The sequence below is a fragment of the Tachypleus tridentatus genome, chromosome 7, assembly GCF_004210375.1.
Source record: "Tachypleus tridentatus isolate NWPU-2018 chromosome 7, ASM421037v1, whole genome shotgun sequence".
Taxonomy (NCBI): Eukaryota; Metazoa; Arthropoda; class Merostomata; order Xiphosura; family Limulidae; genus Tachypleus; species Tachypleus tridentatus.
This window is the reverse complement of record NC_134831.1, coordinates 173,531,938-173,555,775: the sequence shown is the minus strand read 5'-3', so window position 1 is coordinate 173,555,775 and position 23,838 is coordinate 173,531,938. Positions and strand designations below refer to the sequence as shown.

At 33.9% G+C, this 23,838-nt stretch overlaps 1 long non-coding RNA gene and 1 pseudogene across 2 annotated transcripts; both read right to left on the bottom strand.

The window, feature by feature from the left end:
- Positions 1 to 2,550: 2,550 nt before the first annotated feature.
- LOC143258239 (uncharacterized) lies at positions 2,551 to 6,181 on the bottom strand. Its single transcript, XR_013032219.1, has 2 exons — positions 3,810 to 6,181; positions 2,551 to 3,189 (listed from the first exon to the last, which is right to left on the bottom strand). It is a non-coding gene; the product is annotated as an uncharacterized LOC143258239 (long non-coding RNA).
- An 836-nt stretch (positions 6,182 to 7,017) lies between these two features.
- Positions 7,018 to 22,625, bottom strand: LOC143257871 (3-oxoacyl-[acyl-carrier-protein] reductase FabG-like; annotated as a pseudogene). Its single transcript, XR_013032008.1, has 10 exons — positions 22,613 to 22,625; positions 21,978 to 22,216; positions 17,892 to 17,975; positions 16,801 to 16,866; positions 16,342 to 16,407; positions 14,432 to 14,566; positions 14,129 to 14,198; positions 13,165 to 13,201; positions 8,315 to 8,369; positions 7,018 to 7,301 (listed from the first exon to the last, which is right to left on the bottom strand). The product of XR_013032008.1 is annotated as a 3-oxoacyl-[acyl-carrier-protein] reductase FabG-like (transcript).
- Positions 22,626 to 23,838: the final 1,213 nt, after the last annotated feature.

Here is a 23,838-nt window from a genome sequence, read left to right as displayed (position 1 = left end):
CAAGTTGCCCTGCGAGTAATCTGAAAGTGCGGTATAAGCTAAGATTTGTTTTTTAATGCAACAATGATTATTGATAGAACAACGATATTTTAAACAAATTGACGCTACCAAAGATCAAATAAATACAGAAGCATCACTTAGGACATTACTTCAGAGAAACACACCGGGGGATTTCAGTTATGTGTTTAGACTGAACAAATAGATGCTTTCGGAGTTATAGCAGGTTACCGAAGCTAGAAACTAAATTCGAAGAAATGTCTTGTGAATGTTGAACTAAATCAGCAGATGTCAACGAACCTCTAAGAAAATATAGAAACTTACATGTTTAACCTGAAGACCTCGATTAATGAGACGACGCTATAATCGGACCATTGTTCTCGGCTGGAGGAGAATATAATTTACAAGCATAGAGAAGAGGTCATGTGGTCAGTTAAATCAACCATGTCCGTGTTAAAATCAGAATTAGTAATTAATTGGAGAACATAGGAGTTCGTAAACAAAGTTTGACAGTTTAATGGTGTGTCGGTAAGAGTTTTTTCACAAAACAAACTCAGAGCAACAGTAAACAGTAAACAAGCTGTTTCTCTGAGTTGGACGATAATTACCCTTTTTACTATTGTAAAAGAGCTTGTAAAATAAGACCAGTGAGATAGTTTGTTACAAGAGCTCAGTATTTCAGTCAAAATCTCAATGGAAGAAAAAGAAGATGTCTTCATACCCAAGCTCTTTGTGAGTGTTATTTATGTCATTATTACTTAGCATCAGTCACCATGGTAACAGAAGTAACTACTTGTGTATGTATGTGTATGGTGTAAAATGTTTGAAAGTATAAATAAAGTGTTTTATTGGACGTCCCGAGTTCGAGTCGCTTTTTTTTGAACAGTAAAGCCTTGAGTTAGTACCTATGAGCTCCATTCGTCAAGACATCCTCACTTAAAAACAAATTTTGCACGTGACAGGGGTAGTATTAGTGGAAGCTTCAACAGCTAAACCGATTCAACTCATTCGGTCTGCCCGTAGGTCAGCCGACGATCCCGTCACGTGACAATTGTAAATAGAATTGTAGTGTCTGTAAAATAGAGTTGTAAATAGAATTCTAGCACTCAAAATAAGAACTAGTCAAGGCGACGACTTTTGAATAGTAAATCAAGTAGTCAAGCGGTGCCAAAAAAGACTCTCCAAACAGTCGCGAAAATCGATGACTACCTGATATGACTATTAAATATTAGTCAATTTTACTATTGTGTAGTCGGAAAATAATCAGGTGATGGTGGTAGGGATACCTGGCAGGTAATAAATTTGACTGATCTATGATAGTCGTTGTGACTTTCGTTAGGTAATCATTCTGACCAATACTAACTACCTGACAATAGTCTCATTGCCTACCTGCAAACCACTACAGTGTAGTCATGACATAGTCAGTATGACCCCATTCGTCCAAGGAGCAGTTGTCATTATGACCATCCATTAACAACAGACTGTTATCATTATGACTATCCAAAGACCATGGAAGATAAGTCATGTTGACCCGGTCAGGACCACCTCTGCAATGTCACTGTTAGGCAAAGAGACCATCTTCAGTCAGTTGTGGTCAGCAGAACCATCACTGAGCAGTCAACCCCTCAGCCATCTCATGATTCAACCTAAGTCCCAGTAACCTGCCATCATCCTGAAAAATATAAAATGCATTTTAGCAGCACCATTTTTATTTTCAACTAAACACAAGTGTACATCAATATACAAGTACCAAAATAAAATTCAAAATACAGCAATAATTTGAAAGTAAACAACTGAACTTTACACTTGGTTTTTGAAAATTCACCCTGTATCAAATACACATGACAAGTTACTATTACCAGATCTAATATAACCTTATGGCTTCTAACACTTTCTTCTTCCTTTACCTTTGGACGTTTTGACAGATTTCCCGCTGCTATGTTTTTTGACATTCAAGAGATCAAGTAACTGAAGAACACATCTGTCTGCATCTTTATCAGATTTGGTAATTTTCCTGAACTCATCATAGAGCTTCAGAACAACTCTTTCAACAAAGTTGAAAGATTTCTTGAGTTTTGTTGGAATTGCAAAGTTGAAGATATAAAAACTCCCTACATACATAGTGAATGCTTCCACAAAATCTTCAGTGGCACAAATATCAAAGCCATCAACATATAGTTTGAATTCCTGATCACAAAACTGAGAAATTGAACCACATTGAATGTATGTACCACTCTCAGCAGATTCCCTACCTTCAGTACCCACCATGATACTTTCACTTTCTTTTGGAAGAAAAGGGATACCAAGAATGGCAATACTAGATGTAACACCAGACATGTGTGAGGACTATATATGCAAAAAACGGCTCGTTTGGGTTGAGAAAATATTTTACACAGAAGAGCGAACAACGTTTCGACCTTCTTCGGCCATCGTCAGGTTCACAAAGAAAGAGGTAACTAGCCGGAAGCCGACCACATATTTGGAAGGGGTTGTGTAACATGTGGTCAGCTTCTGGTCAGTTACCTCTTTCTTTGTGAACCTGACGATGGCCGAAGAAGGTTGAAACGTTGTTCGCTCTTCTATGTAAAATATTTTCTCAACCCAAACGAGCCGTTTCTTGCATATATATTTCTCTACAAGTGGGTTTTCTCGACATCACTGATGTGTGAGGACTGTTTCATAAGAAATGCTAGCAATGGATTATTTTCTGGTGATATGTTTCTGTCCTACTGGTGAGAATTTACTGAGTCCTTATATTGAGAGAGAAAGTTGGACACTCCTTTTTCTGCATCATTTCCTAGCCGCTTAAATTCATTCAATAGCTGTGTTGGTGATGCCACAAGGAAAGGATAATGCTCTATAAGTTCATTGACAGGAGTGTTGTCAATGACCAGTTTCCTACGATCATGCAGAGTTTTGTCCATAAGTAAGCCAACTTTACAAAGATCACCTTTTTTCTTGAAAGTAGACGAGTTTTCATCCATTCCTTGTGTTTTTCGGTGGAAGTTTCATCCTTCCCAACTGGCTTTTCAAACAAGTATTGCTTTAATCCATATAGCCTCTGTTTTAAGATGTGGTTTCATCTGTTACAGTTTTCCTCTTTTTCTTTCTTCCTTGGACTATAGACAATGTTGAATCCTTCCGCTTTCTATTATTCTGGAATTTCTGACGAAGCCTCATCCTCTACAGCTCCTGCAATTAGAATTGACAGAATTAGTTCTATTGAGAATGAATAACAAATCTGCCCTGGTATAACTATAATTATTTTAAACAGTATTTTTTAAACCACTTTTGGCATTTTTCAGGTTTAATCTGAGAAACTGAAAGTCATACACATACTGGTTAATAAATCAGTTGTACGAGTTAACCTTGACAATGTATTCTCTTTAGCGTCAATTTAGTTGAGTTTCATTAGTTGAGTCATGTTACATCGTATACAAACAAAACAAATATTTCAAAGAGTATCAAAATAGTATTTTCCACAGTCCTTCCTTGGTAGACATATGTACTTGTGTGTATTTTAAAAAAATATAACTTCCCACAAAATGTTCACTTGTTTCTTTACTAATATTATGCAACACAAAAATGTCATATAATGTATTTTGTAACTAATGAATATATTTCTTGCAGAATACATTTACACCCTAAAAAGAGGTGATATGGTCATTCGTATCATGCACTTTAGAACGAATTTTATTGGGCTCATTGGCTTTTGGGCTCATAAAGTCAAATGTATAGATAAAAGAATATATTTGTGATGAAAATATATTTCACAACAAACATAACGTAATGCATATGTGGATAGTACTTACACGAACACCTTGGGGTGTTAGATTTGGGTCATCTGACAGCTGAGGATAGAGCTTAAATATTTCATTCACTACTTAGTCATACTGTCTTGAAGTGGGATATCTGGAAAGCAGAGGTTGAGCAGGCTATCAAGTACAGATGAAGACATCTGAAGAGATAAATAACACACTTGTAATCAGAAATGGTACATATGGTATTCACTGCACAGTACTTACAAGGTATGGTTGGAAACCTCAGTGTAGATTGCATTCAGTAAATAAATGCGACCTTCTTTCTCAACAAGCTTTCAAACAGCAAAGCAGTAGATCTAGGCAGACTTGACAAATTTTCCAGCTTAAAGGGTACTGGCCAAGGCTTGAATGCTAAAATGCTGACCAAAGAAAATATCAAATAGTTCAAAACACCTACAAATTGGGGTTGACTGATTGCAATGAAATATAAACTAAGTTCTAATTGTCTCAAGTGAAAGATGAAACTATTTCTCCAAGAGATTGAAAGATCTGTTTGACATTCATTAGGACATATCCTACCATGATGATATGGACTGAATTTGTTCAGTACTTTGACTGGATGAAGATGCACTCTACTTGCTTGAAGGCACTTCAGGGTTCGGTGAATTCTGGTCAAAAATACATTTTTAATGGGTCTAAATTTGTAATACAAATTAACAACAGTAATTGTGCTATGTTGAATAATGTATATTGAACAATTTTACTTCTTTTCTTCGGAATAAAGTTTCTGCAGAGTGATTTCCATTAACTACATAAATGATTATAATCACTCAAATTTAAATGGGTTGCACATTCTTACAAACGATGACTCACCACAACAGCTATCTCTCCGTCAAAGGCCCCAGCATTAGAAACCAGAGAAACACGCAACTTTGCTCGTGGTTTTGGAATGTCAGACTATTGAACATCCACCCAGTCTTGCCAGTCTTTCATGTACACTTGAGCTGACAAGTTGGTAGCATCTACATCCAAATTTAGGTTGTCAGAAATCTCACTTGGCAACAATCCCAGATCATCAACTTACACCACAATTTTTTGTCATTGTAGGTAATGTGGTAGGATAAAGCCATCTCTCTGGTATCTAAAAGTATGGTTCTGATCAAAAATGATTTATATGTATACACATGCACAAAAGTTGTTATTGAAGAACAACTACAAAACACCAATAAGATAAATTAAATTTCCATATAGTTAACATCAGCAAGACTGGTATAAATCAGCTGAACAAGTAATTTGGTTTTTCCCTAACAAATAGTAGCCTTTAAAAGGTGAAAGCAAATATAAGTAATCAGAGCTCAATAGATGGTGATGATAGTGGTGATTTTGGTGCAAATATGCATGATACATATTAACATGACACACGTTCTCTCTGAAAATTTTGATGAAATTTGTCACAAAAAGACAGAAACAAATTTACATAAAATATGTCAAATCTTTTGATGAAATTTGTCACTTGAAGGTACACACCAAGTTACATAAAACAGGTTAAAATTTACCACTAATTACCGAGTTCTGTTTAAACTTTGTCATCATTCAGTTGCCACGAATGAAGTGATGTAGGATGATCATATTTTCACCTTTGTTCACATAACAAGGCAATGGATAATGATCATAAAGATCTGGAATGCTCAGGAGTTCATAGCTTCTCATTGGCTTTACAATGTAAGCATGAAGATGCCTGTGATAATCAACAGTTTGGTATATTTAACAATAAAGAAAAGGTTTTCCCCCAAAGAACAAAGCAACAGATCACTGAAGAAAATTCAAGACTCTCGAATTTATAGCTATAAACAACCATTGTCCCTGTGTTGTATGTGAGGCAGTTGACTGTACAACCTGATGCTTTAGTGACAAAATCGCCTTCCCCAACAAATGCACTGACAAGGTTGCGCTCTTCTCCGAATGAATTCACAAGCAATCTGACAGGATTAGTCAGGTCCAAGGCATCTATTCCAAGAAAACCATTGCTTTCCAAATGTGAATAGAGTTTATACTGGTGTCTCTTTGCCATTGTTTTGGCTAGATTCCTCTTGTTTTTGGTACGTCTTGCAACATCAACAAAAAACTATGTTTGGCCTGAAATCTCGTAGTCCACACATTCCTCAGTGGACCAAATCTGCGGGTCATCTCTGGGTAATGCAAAGTAAAATGTCTCTTTGGCTTGAGAGTTCTATTTGGAAATATAAAAAAGAGTAAAAGAGTAGCCCAGAAGTTGGCGGTGGGTGGTGATAACTAGCTGCCTTCCCTCTAGTCTTACACTGCTACATTAGGGACGGCTAGAACAGATAGTCCTCGAATAGCTTTGAGCGAAATTCAAAAACAAACAAACAAAACAAAAACATGTGACAGTTTTCTGACCTGGTACATCAACAAGGAAAGTTAGCTTTCACTAATCACGTGGTTTGTTCCCAGGTGTAGAATAACAATGTTTGTGTAGATTGACGTATAAAATTAGACAATTTCGATCCCTCTATACAGTCAGCAGCATATGGAAACTTTCTGGTTATGTGGATCTACCAGCAAAATTAGCTTTCATTAACCATGTGGTTTGTTCCCAGGCGAAAAATAATATTTTACGCTAGAACAAAGAAATACGATGTAGGGTAAAATATTATTTGTAAATACAATTGTAGTATATATATACAGAAGTATTAATACTTTTGAAGTTTCTGTAAAAAAGAGTTGTATATACAACTGTAATGTCTTTCTGCAGAACTATAAATACTCTAAAGTTGTATAGAAATGTAACGTTCTATATATTCCGAACGTAGTCAACTGACACTGTTAGACTGCACTGTTATCTAGGAATACAGGTCAGCGTTTGATTGTTCGCTCGTGTGGAAATTGTTCAGAATATAACTGTTTGAAACACGTTCAAGTTTTTGAAATGATCTATAAAAACAACGACCCCCATTAGACACGCTACAACAAAAGTAGCATTTCTATGTTAGAACTGTTTCGGTAAGCGAAATTTTGTGACTGAAATTGATCTAGAATAGAATACTTTGGTTGATGTCACCAAGCTGATGTACCATTTAATATAAAAATTATATAAACAATATTATATTTGGTTTCTTTTTATCTTAATTACCATTTTATTCAGAATTAATAACTAGAGGCTGAACGGAATGAATTGGTAATGTTTTATTTAAAGCAAAAAAAATGTATTACTTCAAAAATAAAAACAAATGTCAGAAAAATCAGAACAGTCAACCAATAGACTCAGATCAGTTAAATCACCACCTTAACTACCATCACAAAAATAAAGAACATAGAAATTATTAGTAACTTAGGTTTTACTGTTGTAGAAGTAAAACAGAAAACAAACTTATTAGTAAGAGACAGTTTTAGCGCCATCTACCACCAGGGTTTCTCCGGTAATAAACGAAGCTTCGTTTGAAGCGAGAAAAGCGATTGCATTGGCGACCTCTTGCGGTTGTCCCCCACGACCAAGCGGATATGACTGGCTGCTTTTTCCATAACCTGTAATATATAGATTTAAAAATATTTATGTGCATGTAACGTTAAGTTTCAATTTTAACAAGTGCAAAATAAGTGTATATATAAATTGTACTTTCATACATATTTATCACTTATTTAACAAAACTATATACATCCTAAAATTTCTGGCATGCAGTTGAAAATTATGGTAAGTGTGTATTTGGTGTTAGGCTTAAAATAAATATCGCCGGTTAGTTTTTATTTCGGTTTGATTTTCGGTACTTCAATGACTGTTGTAGGTTTCACGAATTCATTAAAATGTATTACACAAACAAATATATTTATGCCACGTTATATTCAGCATTAAAATTTTAAATGTATTATAAACCAGTATGATTGTTATCAGAATGGTAGAAACCCACATACTATCCAACAAGGCTCTGAGATCAGGAAAAACAAACAAATAAACTTGAAACTGAACAATTAATTCCTGTAAATAAATAAAAACAACATTTCCAACATCTCATGATAACAATGGAGAAATCATTTAGTTTTATGAAATGTGTTGTGTTTATCATAACCTCACGATCAACATTAAAAAGCACATTCTTCTATACTGTTCATATAAAAAACATTCCCATGGTAAAGCAGTGGTAAGTCTTCGCATTCAAAACCCAAACACCATCAGTTTGATTTCTCTTACGAAGACTAAAGATAGCCTTATGTGACACAGTCATGAACCAAATAGCTTTCGGATCCATTACTTTGTTGGTTAGGAAGTTAATAATAACATTTGGCTTACAAAGAATAGCAAACAGAAATAACACCATTACTTTGTTAATTATGAGGTCCCTAGTAACATTTGGGTTTCAAACAACAGTAAACAGAATAACACCAATATTCTAACAAATGCCAATAGTTTATTTTGGACATCACACTATGTCTTTGATTTTAATTAACATTCTTGTACAGTATTTTCTATGAATCCATTGGCTGTTTCTATTATATATCGTATTATAGTTATATACCAACAAACTGATACACTTTTCACGTACTTCATTTGTGTCTAATCCAACAGTTGGGAACATATTTGTTTCAATAACTCCAGGACTGCAAAATAGAAATAAGCAGAGAGTATTAGCATGTAAAATATATAGAACATTATTTACAAACTTTAACAGCTGGGTAACCCCAACCAAAGTATTTTATTCTTTATAAATTCTCACAGATTTAAAACATTTCACGTTCAACGTATTAGAAATACGAAGAAAAATTAAAACTATTAACATAAATTGAACTAAATATAAATATAGATATCCTATTAAATTATCATTTATAAATAGAGTAAGAAATACATGTATAGTCACCGGGATTAGCCTATGTCACACAAGAATTACCAGAGGATTGACAGAGGGCGCTGTTAAAGTGTTACCGAACTGTCCTCCTTCAAGCCAAGTCTGTAACAATGAATATGGAGACACTCATACTCAGAAAATCTTTTTTATGTCTTTACTTGAAATTCCTAAGAAACTTGTCTATTGCATGAAAATTTCATTCTCCAAGCTTCCTATAATTCCATCTGAAAGTATAAAGTGTATTTTTATAAGGAAGTGGAACTAACAACTTGAATGATATCTTATGCAACAGGTGAACCTAAATGGCCAGGTATAACAGTAGTGGTGGAGAAGTAGTGGTGCCACATTACCAGCAGCATACATCACCACAAAAGCTTTGTTGAATGGTAGGTACATGTGACTGGCATGGCTACGTGGGTTAAGGCGCTCCATTTGTAATCTGAAGGTGCGGGGTCAAATCCCCAATCATACTAAAGTACGATTCCGTTATAATGTGACAGTCAATCCCACTATTTATTTTTAAATACCTTTGTCTAGTCTTAGATTGCACAATTAGGGACGGCTAGCGCAGATAGCCCTCGTGTAGCTTTTCATTAGATTTGTAAAACGGAATTGATTGCTGCTATGTCAAGCGCCTGTGGCTGTTAGTGCAAAATGTTGTTGAGCAGCATTACGTCTCGAACGATAGACCTTCCTGAGAGTAAATAACTTAAAAAAGACAGACTATCTAATGTCCCATCTCAATGATAATCGTAACTTTGCTCAGTTGTGATTAAGGTAATCCAGAATTTGTGAAGCATCCATAAAATACGTTAATTTCTACTTTTTAAAATGTAACAGGAGATAGGGAACTCCTCAAAATAATTGTTCTTTTCCATCCCTGGAAAAAAACTTAAAATCCTTTCCGACCAACTGTCTTCAGATAATAAAAAATAGATAAAAACCACGTGACTGTATTTTTTACAAATTTAGCGTGAAACTACAGAAACAGCTACCTGCATTAGCCGTACATAATTTTAAACTGATACACTAGACAACAGCACCCACCGTCAACACTTGGGTAAATATTGTTGGATCATTATGACTGTAAACCATGAACCCAAAGGTTGGTGACGGGAAGTATAAGAGACTTGGGAAGGCTTAGCTTCCACAAATAGGTGGAGAGAGAGATATTTACCCTGACTGCACAAAGGACACCTTCCTCACCTTCTTTAGCACATGTTGTGGATAAAGGAATAAAACACCCTTTGTAAAAAATAATTACACAGGTCAACAAAGTTTTTGTTGCATTTATATCAAACACTTGGTATTACATAATTTCTTGCCCTGATTTCAGATCTGAAGTTAGTTTTTTCCTCAGTGCTCTACTTTTTTTGCAATCAAGGTATTTGAAAATCTCAAAATTTCGTCATCATCACATTGACGTCGTAGTCTATCATGAAAAATATGTAATAAAATATGTTATAAAACTCTTTAATATAGCTGGGTAATAAAAAAGAAAATGCAAGATAGTATAAATGTGTTCAAGTTATTTATATAAATTCAATTTTATATCAAGTTATATTTCAATTTATTTATATAAAACTAATTAGTAGATAAGACATTTGCTACTATGAGGAGACAAAGCTCAATTGCAGTCTACTCAGGCATGAATTTCCGCTTGTAGCTCTTGCGTTTGTGGACTGTCTCAGGGCATTCTCGTTTGATGCTCCAGGAGTAATCTGCCATCATATGTTTGTCCCATCTCCCTTGGTGACGCTCTTCCATGGTCTTGAGGTCCTGATGGAACCGCTCGCCTTGCTCGTCACTTACAGCTCCTGGGTTCTCAGGGAATCTACCAAGATGACTGTACAGGTAATGGAGTTTGACACTCATGTTACATCCAAGATCGCGAAAAGCTGACAACATATTCGCTACAAGGGTTTCATAGTTGTCAGCTTTTTTATTACCGAGAAAGTTTGCCATCACCACCACAAATGAAAGCCATGCAGTCCTTTCCTTGTCGTTCATCTTTCTGGCAAATTCTTGATCACGCACAAGTGCACGAATCTGTGGTCCATCAAAAACACCTGCCTTGATCTTCTCGAAGGACAAACCAGGGAGCACAGAAAATATGTGTTGGAAGCATTCACCGTCAGTATTCAACGCCTTCATGAACTGTTTCATCAAGCCCAGCTTGATATGGAGAGGAGGAAATATGATCTTTTCTCGACTGACAATTGGATCGTTGACAATATTTGGCATACCTGCCTTCAGAGTCTCACGTATGAGCCACTCCTTCTGGTTCCAGTGCTTTTCTCGAGCTCAGCTGTCCCACATGCAAAGATAGCAGGGGTACTTTGTAAATCCTCTTTGTTGACCTAGGAGGAAATTAACCATTTTGAGATCCACACAAATTGTCCAGTTTTGCTCGTGGTATTTTAGTAGGTCAATCACAGTCTTAATGTCATTATATTCCTCTCGTAAATACACAGAGTGTCCAATTGGAACAGCTGCATAGACATTGTCATTATGAAGTAGAACGCACTTCAAACTTTGCTTAGAACAATCTAGAAATAATCGCCAGTCATTTGGATGGTATACTGGCATCCCTAATTCCTGGAGAAGACCTGAGATATTATGACAATAAAAAAAACATATTCTCCTCTGTAAAAAATGGCACAAAAGCCTGCTCCCGATTTCGGAAGTACGACACTTTAGTTGTATGGCTCAGCTGATTCTTTTCTTGCATCCTGAAAGCTAACACTTCAGCTGCATTTTTGGAGAGACCCAAATCACGCACAAGGTCATTCAACTCTGGCTGGCTAAACTGTTGAGAAGTTAATGACTGTGGGGTCTCATAAGAAGGATCGCCAGATTCTGAAAATATTTCTTGAGTTTCATCAGCAGTCTCTTGCTCTTGGTCACTACCCACATCTTCAGATGGAAGAAATCCTTTGAAAACTGGGATTGGGAGCTCATCAGAGTGCAGAGTAGGTCGGATTGCTGAGGGGGATACTAGGATATGAGATTTTGTCTGCTTTTCTTGCCAATGCCCTTTGTATTGACCAGACAAAAATAGCATTCAGTTGTGTGGTCCATCGGTTCTTGCCAGGTCATGGGAATTCCAAAAGGTAAACCCTTACGTTTTCCTTTTGTCCAGTCACGCAGCATTTCCTCGCAGTTATGACACACAATATGTGGGGCCCATTTCTTGTCTTGGTCACCAAGAGCAAGTCCAAAGTACGCTTTATAAGCACGCCTCACAAACGACGTTATATTACGCCTTTGACGAATAAGCGTGAAGCATCCACAAATATAACAGAAAGCGTCCGGCTTGTTATCAACAGAGATATTAAAATTGTTTCGATTTTGTTTCAGATCTGATCATGGCTACAAGGAGACATCAATGTGTTAATTTGACCACAAAAGGCTAGAATGAAAAACTTAAAATTGCATTAAAACTAGAGCATGTAGAGCTGAACCGTTTTCATATTTGAATTTAGCAGGTCACAAAGGGTAAGAATGAGTAAAAAAATCTTATGCAACTGAGATTTCGAAAAAAATTGTTGACCAGTGTTATTAATAACTCAAAAAATATAACACAGTACAAAGAAAAGTACGCGTCCCCAGGAGCTCAGCATGGCCAGGTGGTTAAAGTACTCGACTCGAAATATGAGGGTCACGGGTTCGAATTTCTGTCACACCAAACGTGTTCTCCCTTTCAGGTGTGGGAGCGTTACAATGTGTCAGTCAATCCCACTATTCCTTGGTAAAAGTGTAGCGCAAAGGTTGGCGGTGGGTTACGATGACTTGCTATCTTCCCCCCTCGTCCTTCTCTGCTAAATTAGGGACGACTAAAGCAGATAGCCCTCGTGTATCTTTTCGTGGAATTCAAAACCCAAACAAAACTCGTCCCCAGTCACGGAAAGAGTTTATGTCAGTCTAACTATTTATATTATTTCATGAACTTTAGAAAGGTAAATTGTGTTACATTCTTGGTTTCGCTCACAGTCAAAGCTCTAAGCTACTTTTACCATTCACAACAAAAAGTAATTCCTGAGTATTTCAGTTCTGAGTCACTCAACAATAACATACAACAAATCTACATTTATATTATTTACGTAACGTAAAGTTTTTTAATGGGGAAAATGCTAAAAAAAAATTTATTTTTATTTTTTATTTTCTTATTTTCATCTTTCGAAGCTCTACTTAAATAAGTGGTTGAATCTAATAACGTAAAATCCATATTTTTTTCTTTATAATCATTGGCTTTAAGATTTTGACCAGCAGTGTATATATATGATAAATAAAATCACATGTATATATATATATATACATATATATATTTCAAAACGTGACGTGACAGACACAATATATCGCAGTATGTATATGATATGTGACAGAATACGATACCAACACAAAATATTCTCCGCCTATACCTCAGATTCACAATGCAAATACGTTAAACAATAAATTGAGCCCAATTTTAAATAAATAAAAAGAAAAAGTAATATGGGTGCGAAACACTTTCCTGAACACAGGTTATGAACACATAAAAACACACTTACTTTACTGAGTTCACTCTGATTTGTTTGGGAGCAAGATCTGGAAAAGTAATAAATTTCTAAAGAAAATCCAACGGTGATAAATATCTGTTTCTCTGGTTTACGCTACCTTGCTTTTAATATAAACACTGCTACCAGCTTTTTCAATTTTTAACATAAAACTATGACCGAGAAGAAGTTTTCTAAGAGATTATTTTAAGGAATATTCTTATTTTAGTAAATAATAAATAACCTAGGTAACGTTTATAGTGATTATACAGTGCATTGCAAAAAAAAAAGGAAATTCTATTTCGAATAATCTCTTACACATTTAATATGATGTAGTAATATTACACTCGTATATTAAAGTTGGAGGACGGTTACTATCGCTCAATGGGCAAAACAGAATTCGAACTCTTTAAACTAATACTGAAAGAAAGCATTAGTTGAGTTTGACATTTCTCAGTCAGTTATCAAGCTTACACTAACAACAACCTTAGTGACTGAAGTTAGAATACACGTATTCTATAATAAAATTAAATATAAAGTACTAATAAAAAATTATCTTGAGAAAATACAGACTGAAGTGTTTGTTATTCCATACAATCAGTTCGTTTATTTCACGCTTAAGATTTTAATTAATTAAATATGCTATAAAAACTAGTTGTGTTGTTAACTCCTTCTAACGGACGTATAAGTAATTATATTTGATTAATCTAGGATTCAAAAGTGTCACTTTAGGTTCAATTTCTGTAAACTTTTATCAGTAACCATTTCTAAGAAGAAACCTACTGGTCAAAATTGATAACGAAACTGAGAGGGGTGTACATAACTTAATCACTCAGACAAGATAATCTATAGTTTACGATGAACAAATAAACAAAACCTTACTTCAAAAAAATAACTTGTAATTCATAAACAGTCCCAGATATTTTTATATGAAACTGTGTTTGTTCTTCAAGATTTGTGTATTTATTAATAAACGTACCTAATGCCACACTTCTGGTAAGCTGATCTAAGGCGCCTTTCGAAATAGTATAAGAAAGAGATCTCACATTCTAGAAAAAAATCGATATTATTATGTGATTAGAAATTAGATCTAGAGAACAAAATTATTACTATTATTATAGGAACTATAGGTAAATTATATGATAGAAATTAGCGTGATATTAGAGAAGAAACGAGATAAATTACACACTGAGAATTAATAAAAACGTTCACTTCATTATTAAATTTTAATCAAATCAAATTCTACAATTTTTTACTGGCGTTTCCATATTAAACTACTCACTCCCCTTTGGCCGAGGACGCTTGAAACGTTGACAATCGAACCTTTACTTTCAATCAAGTGAGGAACAGCTTGCATCGTCAAATGGTACACATAACTTGAAAGACAGAGAAGAAAAATATTTTGAAAGTTTTTAAACTAATGATCACAGCAATAGATGGCGAAACTATCAAAACTGAACTGGTTTCGGTTCCATATCTCTACAGCGTTCCATATCTCTATATTTATATTTTATATTTATTTTCGAACTGTTTTACAATGATCCTGGATAATTCCTTAGCGCTTCCCATGGACGAATATTGTATCTAAATGTATATAAATTGCAAGTCACTAGAATTCCATTTTCAAATGCCTTTTATTTCTGAAGTACTTCAAAACTGCTTCATATTTCATATCCACTAATTCCACATTTTACTTTAAGAAGATTTAATAGCGAATCATAACGTAACGTACACATTTCTTTGTTTTAATACCGAAAAAAATATTCCAATACATGAATCGTGACGAAATTTAATAACAATAAACTTGAACTTGAAACTTCCAAAAGCTCGTCTTAAATATTTTCCTTATATCTTTATTTAATATATGTATAATGTTCGTTTATTTTGTACATTTGAAGCTCAAAATATTTCTGTTTGTTTGTTGCTTGCTTTTCTTTCCAAGCTGCGTTCTATACCCAAGTCACACTTCTCACAGGCGAATGTGCGCAAAAAGACAATTTTAAGTTGATATACACGTCCATCGTCTGCTACCCAAACAGGTTTTTTTTTTTAACAATAACATACATACAGCATGAATTATTTCTATGCAGAGTTGTCATTTTTTGTAAGTTTTAGTTAACATTTAATTACAGGTCTATTTATTTACAAATGATTATCTATACATTCAACTCATGTAGAGAAGAAATATATGCAGAGCTAGAATGTCGTGAGGGAAAAAGAAAACAATAGTCCTATGTATAAAATAAAATAGCGCTGTCTACCATGAAATACATTATGTAAAAATTAAATCAAGTGAAACAATGTATTTTATTTTACTCTATATTCTCCTCTGGATGGTTAGATGCTGGAAGTTGATTTTTTCTTCTGATACATTATAAAGTGAAAAATTGTACTTTGTTTGTTGTGTGTTTCATACATGAATAAAGTGAGTAGGGTAACGCATTCATTAAAACATATTAAATTTACATTAAAGGAAATTGAACATACTGTTAAATATATATTTACGTTTAAAATTTTAATATTCGTGGAAGGATGACGGGGAATGGGAGAAACAGAAGTAGGCTTATCGTGTTCTTCAGAACGGGTACCAACACGTGTACCAGATAATCTAAATATTCTCCACAAGGGCCTATTTATCCTTGCCAGTAAAAAAAACAAAACAAAAACATTGTTCATAAGAAAGCCCTGATTTAAAACAGGTTCGTACTTTACTTTCAAAAATCAAACCTAAAGTTTTGTTTTCATGTGGTCACAAAATATTTGTTTTACCTTTCGAAATATGGAACGGGGAAACATAGAGAGCAAATATAGTTGGTTTTTCTCAAAAGGCTGCGTAACACTGAGTAACACAACCAGTTTTTGTATAAATCCATTATGTGCGTAAATTATTTTCCTTATTCGTCCTATATTGCTATTATGTACCTTCCAGTAACATGGCGGTATTTTTACGGACTTACAACCCTAGAAACCGGGTTTCGATACCCGTGATGGTAAAAAAACAGATAGTCTTTTGTACTTAATTAGAAACAAATACTACTATGTGTATACAGTATTGATTACAAACTGTATATACTCACAATCCTCTCCTTGTTTGTCTTAATATATATATATATATGTGTGTTGTATATTTTCTTTATTTCTTTATATAACTACTAGATGTTAGCTTTTTTACCGAACATTGGTTTTCCAAACCAAATCTAGTGTAGCCAAAGAACCATCCTCAGCTGAGTCCTGTACTACTATTCCAGCATTGTTAACCTGAAGAAAAAACAAGACGTCTTTAATGTTCCTACTTTCATCTTATATTCATATTAATTTGAATCTTTTCGATTCAAAAATAAAGAGCGTGTAAAATGCTAAGTGTATCACGGAATTTTAGACATTTTATTTTCTAGTGCTTTGCCAGCTGTTAGGGTTAGGATGGAAAATTCTGATTGAGTTTGTTACTAGACAACACGTGCTATGATAATCTCTTTATTTGAAGAAATTTCTCTTTTCTTTCTACATCTTACTTTTAGCAAGAGAACCTTTTTTTTGTAAGTAACTATATCGTTTATTCTAGAGAAGGCTTGTGTACTGTGTGTATATTTTCCTTACTTCTCTACATAACTACAAGATGTTAGCTTCGTTACCGAAATTGGTTTTCCACACCAAATCTTGTGTCGTTAAAGAATCATCTTCAGCTGAATCCGATGCTGTCGTTGCAGCATTGTTAACCTGAATAAGAAACAAAAAATTCTTAATGTTCCTACTTTCCTCTTATATTCCTATTAACATGAATCTTTTAGATTAAGAAATAAAAGGTGTGTAAAATGTTAACTGGACCACGGAGTTTCAGACATTTTGCCAGCTGTTAGGGTAAGAACCGAAAATTCTAATGTGATTGACTTTGTCACAAGACAACACGCGCTGTGATGATCTATTCATTTGAGGTAATTTCTCTTTTCTCCCTACCTCTTTTTTAGTAAGTACAGTTTGTGATTATATATCGTGATCTAGTTAATAATTTCCGTGATCTGTAACCACATCCACGTTGGAATCTCTGATCGTTCTGTGTCACTTCTATTAAAGAGCAGTGACTTACAATTACAGATGAATTATAAGGAAGACTACATTACCAAATGTATTCTAGGTGATTAAAATACGAAAAGCGTTTCATCTCTCCAAAGAACGATTTTTTTCTTGGTATTTAACTGTATTGTTAAACCTAATGAAGAGTTGAGTACAGTAGTATGACACTGGCTGTTCTAGGATGATTTGTAATTTACTCAGACGTAAATATAACACAGAAAAATGGTTTGTTTGTTATGAATTTCGCGCAAAGCTACTCGAGGGCTATCTGCGCTAGCCGTCCCTAATTTACCAGTGTAAGACTAGAAGGAAGGCAATTAGTCTTCACCACCCACCGCCAATTCTTGGGCTACTCATTTACCAACGAATAGTGGAATGACCGTAACATTATAAAGCCCCCACAATTAAGAGGGAGAACATATTTGTTGCGACGGTGATTCGAACCCGCGACCCTCCAATTTCGAGCCGAACGCCTTAACCCACCTGGCTATGCCCGACCAATAAAAATAAAATAACAATAGACTAAGTAAAATACTTTAGTTAAAAATTTTACCAGTTTACTGTCTTCACTTGGAGTGCTAAGCCTTTTATGTTCCTCTTAAAAGTTGGGCCTGCCAGGTTTAAACTTTGACCAGAAATAATTATGGAAAATCTATATTTTTTGTAATAACTAAACTCACATAGGTATCAATTGTTGACTTCATAATCCATTCAATATCTGATTCTATGGTTAAATCACCGACGATACACAAAGGCTGAAATACAAAAGAAAGTGAACATTTTAAGTTAGAAAACAGGAATCAAAATACTGAGCTATGTGTATCACAGTAAACTGTTAAATTAAACTGTTGTATGATGTTATTTGTTACTACAGCGTGTGTTGTATTAAAATATAGTAAGTTATAAAAAGAGAAACATGTTAAAATATTTCAAACAAAACAGATTTGTTTTGAAGCTAGGTATTAACTACAGGTATTAAAAATACCTGTAGACATACGGCTATATTTCTGGGGGGGGGGTAATAAAATGGAATAAAACTCTGGTAATGAATGAATGTTTGAGGAAGAAAAAAAATATGGTGAGTTTCAAGATTATTTATTAATAAAATAGTAAAGAAATCAAAATATTTTCACTCCTGAAACCATTGTGACGTTAAAGAAACATTGTTGACGTCACGTAGAATCACGTTTTGTTGAAATTAAAATAAATGTTTTAAAAGTGAAAACTTTACCAACGTGACGTAGCTCACTCGGTTGTCTCGGAAGTAATGCCCGAGAGCTTATAACGCTAAAGATCGAGTTTCAATATCATTGTTGCAGACCCCTAGTAACTTTTGTAGTAAAGAAAACGAAGTAAAAATTACAGAAAACAACATAATAAAGCGTAACATTACGTAAACATGTAGTCGCGAAATATAAATCATATCACATAGCTGTAATTATCAAAGAACACCAAGTTCCAAAATTTTGTAAAGGAATTTACAAAACCCAAGTTTCGTATTAAAATATTATTTGAATATACACATGCTTCTTGTAGTTTTTTTTTCTGAATTTCAGATGACAAACTCATTATGAACTTTCGGAATCCATTTAATTTAATATTTTATACTAGCTGGAGTACCTGTCAGCTGAACGGAAGCTAATGATTAATGAAAGGTTATCTTTGAGTACGAAAAGTTGTTTCCCTTATATATAAATGTAAAATAACGCAAAAACATCCACAAAAACTGAAAAAACAAAATATGGAATCTAAATTAGGATCTGTCTTCACAAGAATCCAAGAAACATTGATGCCAAATGTAATGAAGACTTGTCAACAGCGAGCGAAATAGTGGTAAAAAAAAACGCTCAGAAAACTCGCAAAACTGAACATTTATATGTATCTCCCCACAAACTCAATGAAACATAATACCAAGTTTGGTGAAGTTCTATCTACAAGAGGAGGAATAGTGAAAAAAAACTACTAAACTGGCAATTTATATGGACCCCGATATGGAGTTAATGAACCTCCACGCCAATTTCGGTGACGATTCACCCACAGCTAGTAAAGTACACTGCTGGCCAAAATCTTAAGGCCAATAAACAAAAAGAAAAAATATGGATTTTACGTCATTAAACTCAACCACTAATTTGAGTAGAGCTTCGTGAGATGAAAATAACAAAAGGAAAAATAAAAATAAAAAACTTTTTTAGCGTTTAATAGGGAAAATGTGAACAATTTTAAATTAGCCTAAATACTAGGCTTTTAAGACCTAGTTTAAGACCATACCAAAACGAAGTCCTAAACAGGGTAGGAAATTCCCAACAAGAAGTCTCAATAGTGAGTTGCACGGCCGTCATTGCGGAAAACTGCATACATTCGATTTGGCATGGTCGATATAAGCGTTTCCAGAAGGCTGGCTGGAATGTTATTCCAAGTGATGAAGATGGCTTCTCGAAGATCATGCACTGTTTGGAATTGACGTTCATTGATATAGACTCCCCTTGCCATCTACCTCCATACATTTTCAATGGGGTTCATTCGGGTGAACACGCTGGATGGTCCAAAAAAATCACGTTATTCGACATTCAAAAGTCCTTTGTCCTACCGGCATTATAGATTGTAGCGTTGTCCTGCTGAAAGATCCAGTCATTTCCACAATGTAGCCAGCTGCTGCTTTACGTCCCTGTATTACCCGAAGCTTCATTGTTCCATGGAAGGAGTAAGCACCCCAGATCATGATGGAACGTCCTCCACTCTGTCGTGTAGAAAATGTCTCCGGTTCTTCCACTTTTCTGCGTCCCATGTTTGGTGCTTCTCAGCAAAGTTTAACCGAGCTATTTCGTGGTGTGGAAGAAGGCGTGGCCTTCGAAGATGTTTACGGTTTTTAAAGCCTTTCTCTCGTAGATGCCATCTTATTGTTCTTGAGCTGCATTCTGCGTCCGTAATGGCCTTAAACTGGTTCGAAGATCGGCTTTTGTCATGCTGGACAACCCGTCGAATCCTCCTGCTCAACGCCAGCGAAATTTTCTTGGGCCGACCACTTTCCGTATCCCTCAGGGTCTTTTAAAAAATTTGCAACAGCAGTATTACTACGCCCAATCTCACCAGCGTAGGCACGTTGAGCGAGACCTTGTTTTTGCAGCTCGACATTTCTGCCACGTTCAAACACTGTCAACTTTTTAGCCTTTGCCATACTTTTACCCAATGTAACGCAGGAGATGTTAGTGGGAGATATTGACAACACTAATGCTTGACACAAATGACTAAATTTCGTTACGTGTTTACCGATCAACGCTTCGTTTCAGTATGGTCTTAAAATTTTGACCAGCTAGTATTCAGACTAATTTCATAGTGTTCACATTTTCCCTATTAAATGCTAAAAGGTTTTTTATTTTCCCTTTTCTTATTTTCATCTTTTAGAGCTCTAATCAAGTAAGTAGTTGAGTCTAACACCGGAAAATGGTTATTTTTTCTTTATGTTCATTAGTCTTAAGATTTTGGCGAGTAGTGTATCTCCAGGGACATACAACAGACATTACAATTATATTGATACAGATATTACTAATATCATAGAAAAATAACATTTATAAAGACAATTATTTTAGCAAAAATTTGAATATTTTGGGCTGTCTGGCTTTTACTTAAAGAAGTAGAAATTTAAGTTAAAATAAGAGTGTCTTAAATCTAAATTATTTATGATTTCATTATAACTTATCACATTCCCACTGTATTTCATTACGTTATAATCAAAATTAATTATCTTAATTATAATGTATCACATTTAACATACAATTTATTTCATGTTACTTATCATTTATCAAGTTTTAATTATAATCTCTTTCATTCTAGTTACAATTGAGTATTTTAATTATAATGTATCACGTATTAATTATAATTTATTCCGTTTTAATTACTATGAAACATGTTTACTAACCACGGTCCACTAGAGTTATACGTTTGTGAATTAAATATTTGGAACTTTTAGTTATTTGATTTCTCTGTTTGTACGCATTTCTTTGCGCATTCGTGAACAGTTATTGTGGGTTGAGAAAAGTATTTTTCAGAGAATACATTGTACAACCGAGATGTGAAAATACTTCAATGTATTTTATTCAGAGAACCAGAACAATACCAGAGTTGTAAGAACTATATATTTTATTTTTCTGTTTTGTTTCTTAATTAAAGGTTAAAATAAGTCAGACTTTTTCATTAGTTTCCACATCCTTGGAACAATAGTTCCAATTTATATGAACATATTTTAGTTCGATGAAAAACTAATCAAAAAATAATATGACGTCGTTTATAAAATACTACATTTACAATATTTGTTATTTAAACAATTCCTACCTGTACATATTTACAATGCATATAGAAGTGATTTACACATTTTGATAAAGGTTTTTAGAAAAAACTACCTTTACACTCCTAATATCTCTCTACCTAGATTTTTATAAAGTAACCAAAATTTCAGTGTGGCTTCAGCAGGTTTAAAATGTTCGAATGTTAAATGCTAGTTAAAATGAATATAAATATATATCTGAAGTGTAAACATAGTTTCTTTCTTTTTTTATTTAAATATTTCTTACGTATTAAATACTTCTATGTTATATAATGTTCTATCAGACCTATATATTATATATTAAATACTTTAATATTATATAATGTTTAGTCAAACCATTAGATTATGTTTTAAATGTCTCTATGTTTTATTATGTTTGATCAAACCTTTATATGACGTATTAAATACTTCCATGTTATATAATGTTCTGTCAAACCTTTAGATTATAAGGTGAAACTGCTTCACATTCTACAGCAGATTTTGCCAAATTTTCTTGGTTCCTTCCAGTCAAAGCTAGCTTCGCTCCCAGGCGTGAGAACAACACCGCAGTGGCTCTAAATATCCCTGAACTAGCACCTAAATGTTTAAATATCCACTTAAGTATCTTAATTTGTAGAAGAAGAAAGAGTTTATAGCATTTAAACAAACATGTAAACAATGTAAACTTTAGTTCCTCTACATTAATATGAATGTTGTTTATTTTAATTTATTTTATTAATAACGTACAGCCCGTCAGAACTTAAAACAATATTACAGCCACTACAATTGTAGTATCCGTTATAGAGAACTATAAATACGATAGAAGTGTCTGTAATATAGAGCTGTAAATACAATTGTAGTTTTTGTACTATAGAACTATAAATACAACTGAAGTACCACATTGATTGAATTGCAGGTGGTGGGTGATATGATAGATTAATATTAAAGTTTGAATATTAATGATTGATTATTAAAAGCTCAATATTGTGATTTCAGCTATCTCTGTAAATTAATATATTTTCTTCGACAAAGTAAACTAACCGAGTGTCAATAGTTTGTAAGTTACAGCACCAGGATATTATGTATCTTCACCTGAAGTGAACATGGGCTTGATTCGCTCTGAGAGATCGACATTCAAGATTTTATTGAAAAAAAAGTTCAATACTTCTACACAGTCTGTGTTTACATATGACAGTTTTCTGGTTTTGTACACCGAATAGCAAAGTTAGCTTTCGCTAATCACGTGATTTGTACCCTGATGTAGAATAACAGTACATTAGATAGATCAACCTGCAAATATTAACTACAACATTTTCAAACAGTTCTACACAGTCAGTGGTTGTTATATATGGTAGATGTGACCGGAAAGCTGGTGTATTTTTATAGGATCAGATATTAGTTATTAATTTTAATAATCAATCTTTATATGTTATTACTTTAAAAAAGTATTAACTTATGTTCACAAATTAATATATTTATTGCAATAGTACTTCATTAAATACGGGATTTCTAGAATAATACAAAATAATTATAATCGCATACACCGAAATTTAAAAATCAATTTGTGTTAAGGCTAACATAAATAAGCCTTTATCAATTTGTGTTCGTGTTTTGTGCTAGTTTAACTGGGGCTAAACATTATCGTATGTAATACTAGCAATAAATAAATTGATTATGTTATTTCAAAACTGATAGATAAACTTTTTAAAAAACTTTCAACATGTTGTTCTACAAAACGTCTATCACAAGTAAATTTACATCTACCTATTGTGTATTCTCATGCGTATTTTCAATTCAGATAAAAACTGAATAATTCAGAGAATTATTATGACATATTGTATTAATTAATTAAAAATATTGTATTACGTTAAATATATATTCTTTAAAACATTATATATAAGTCACCTCTAAACAATTCTACTTAAAAATATACGTTCTTAAATATAAATAAGTGATGTTCATGTAACCATTTCAAAAAAATGAAATCATATACTCTTTAATAACAATACATTAGTGAGAGATCTTGAAAGCGAACCAACAGTTCAAGTATGCCCAGGTGGTTAGGGCGTTCGACTCCTAATCGTAAGGTCGCGGGTAAAGATCCCCATCATACTAAACGTGATCACATTTGTTTTTAAAGCGGAAATACTACTTTCACACCATAGATATGTTAAATATAATTACGACCGAATAAACCAATAGTGGTAGGTCGTATGGTTAATTAATAATTTAAATCTTTATTTAGACTTGAAACATTAATTGGAAGTGTTAGTTATGTCTTGTGTTTATTAAAGATCACTGTATGATTTACCTGATTT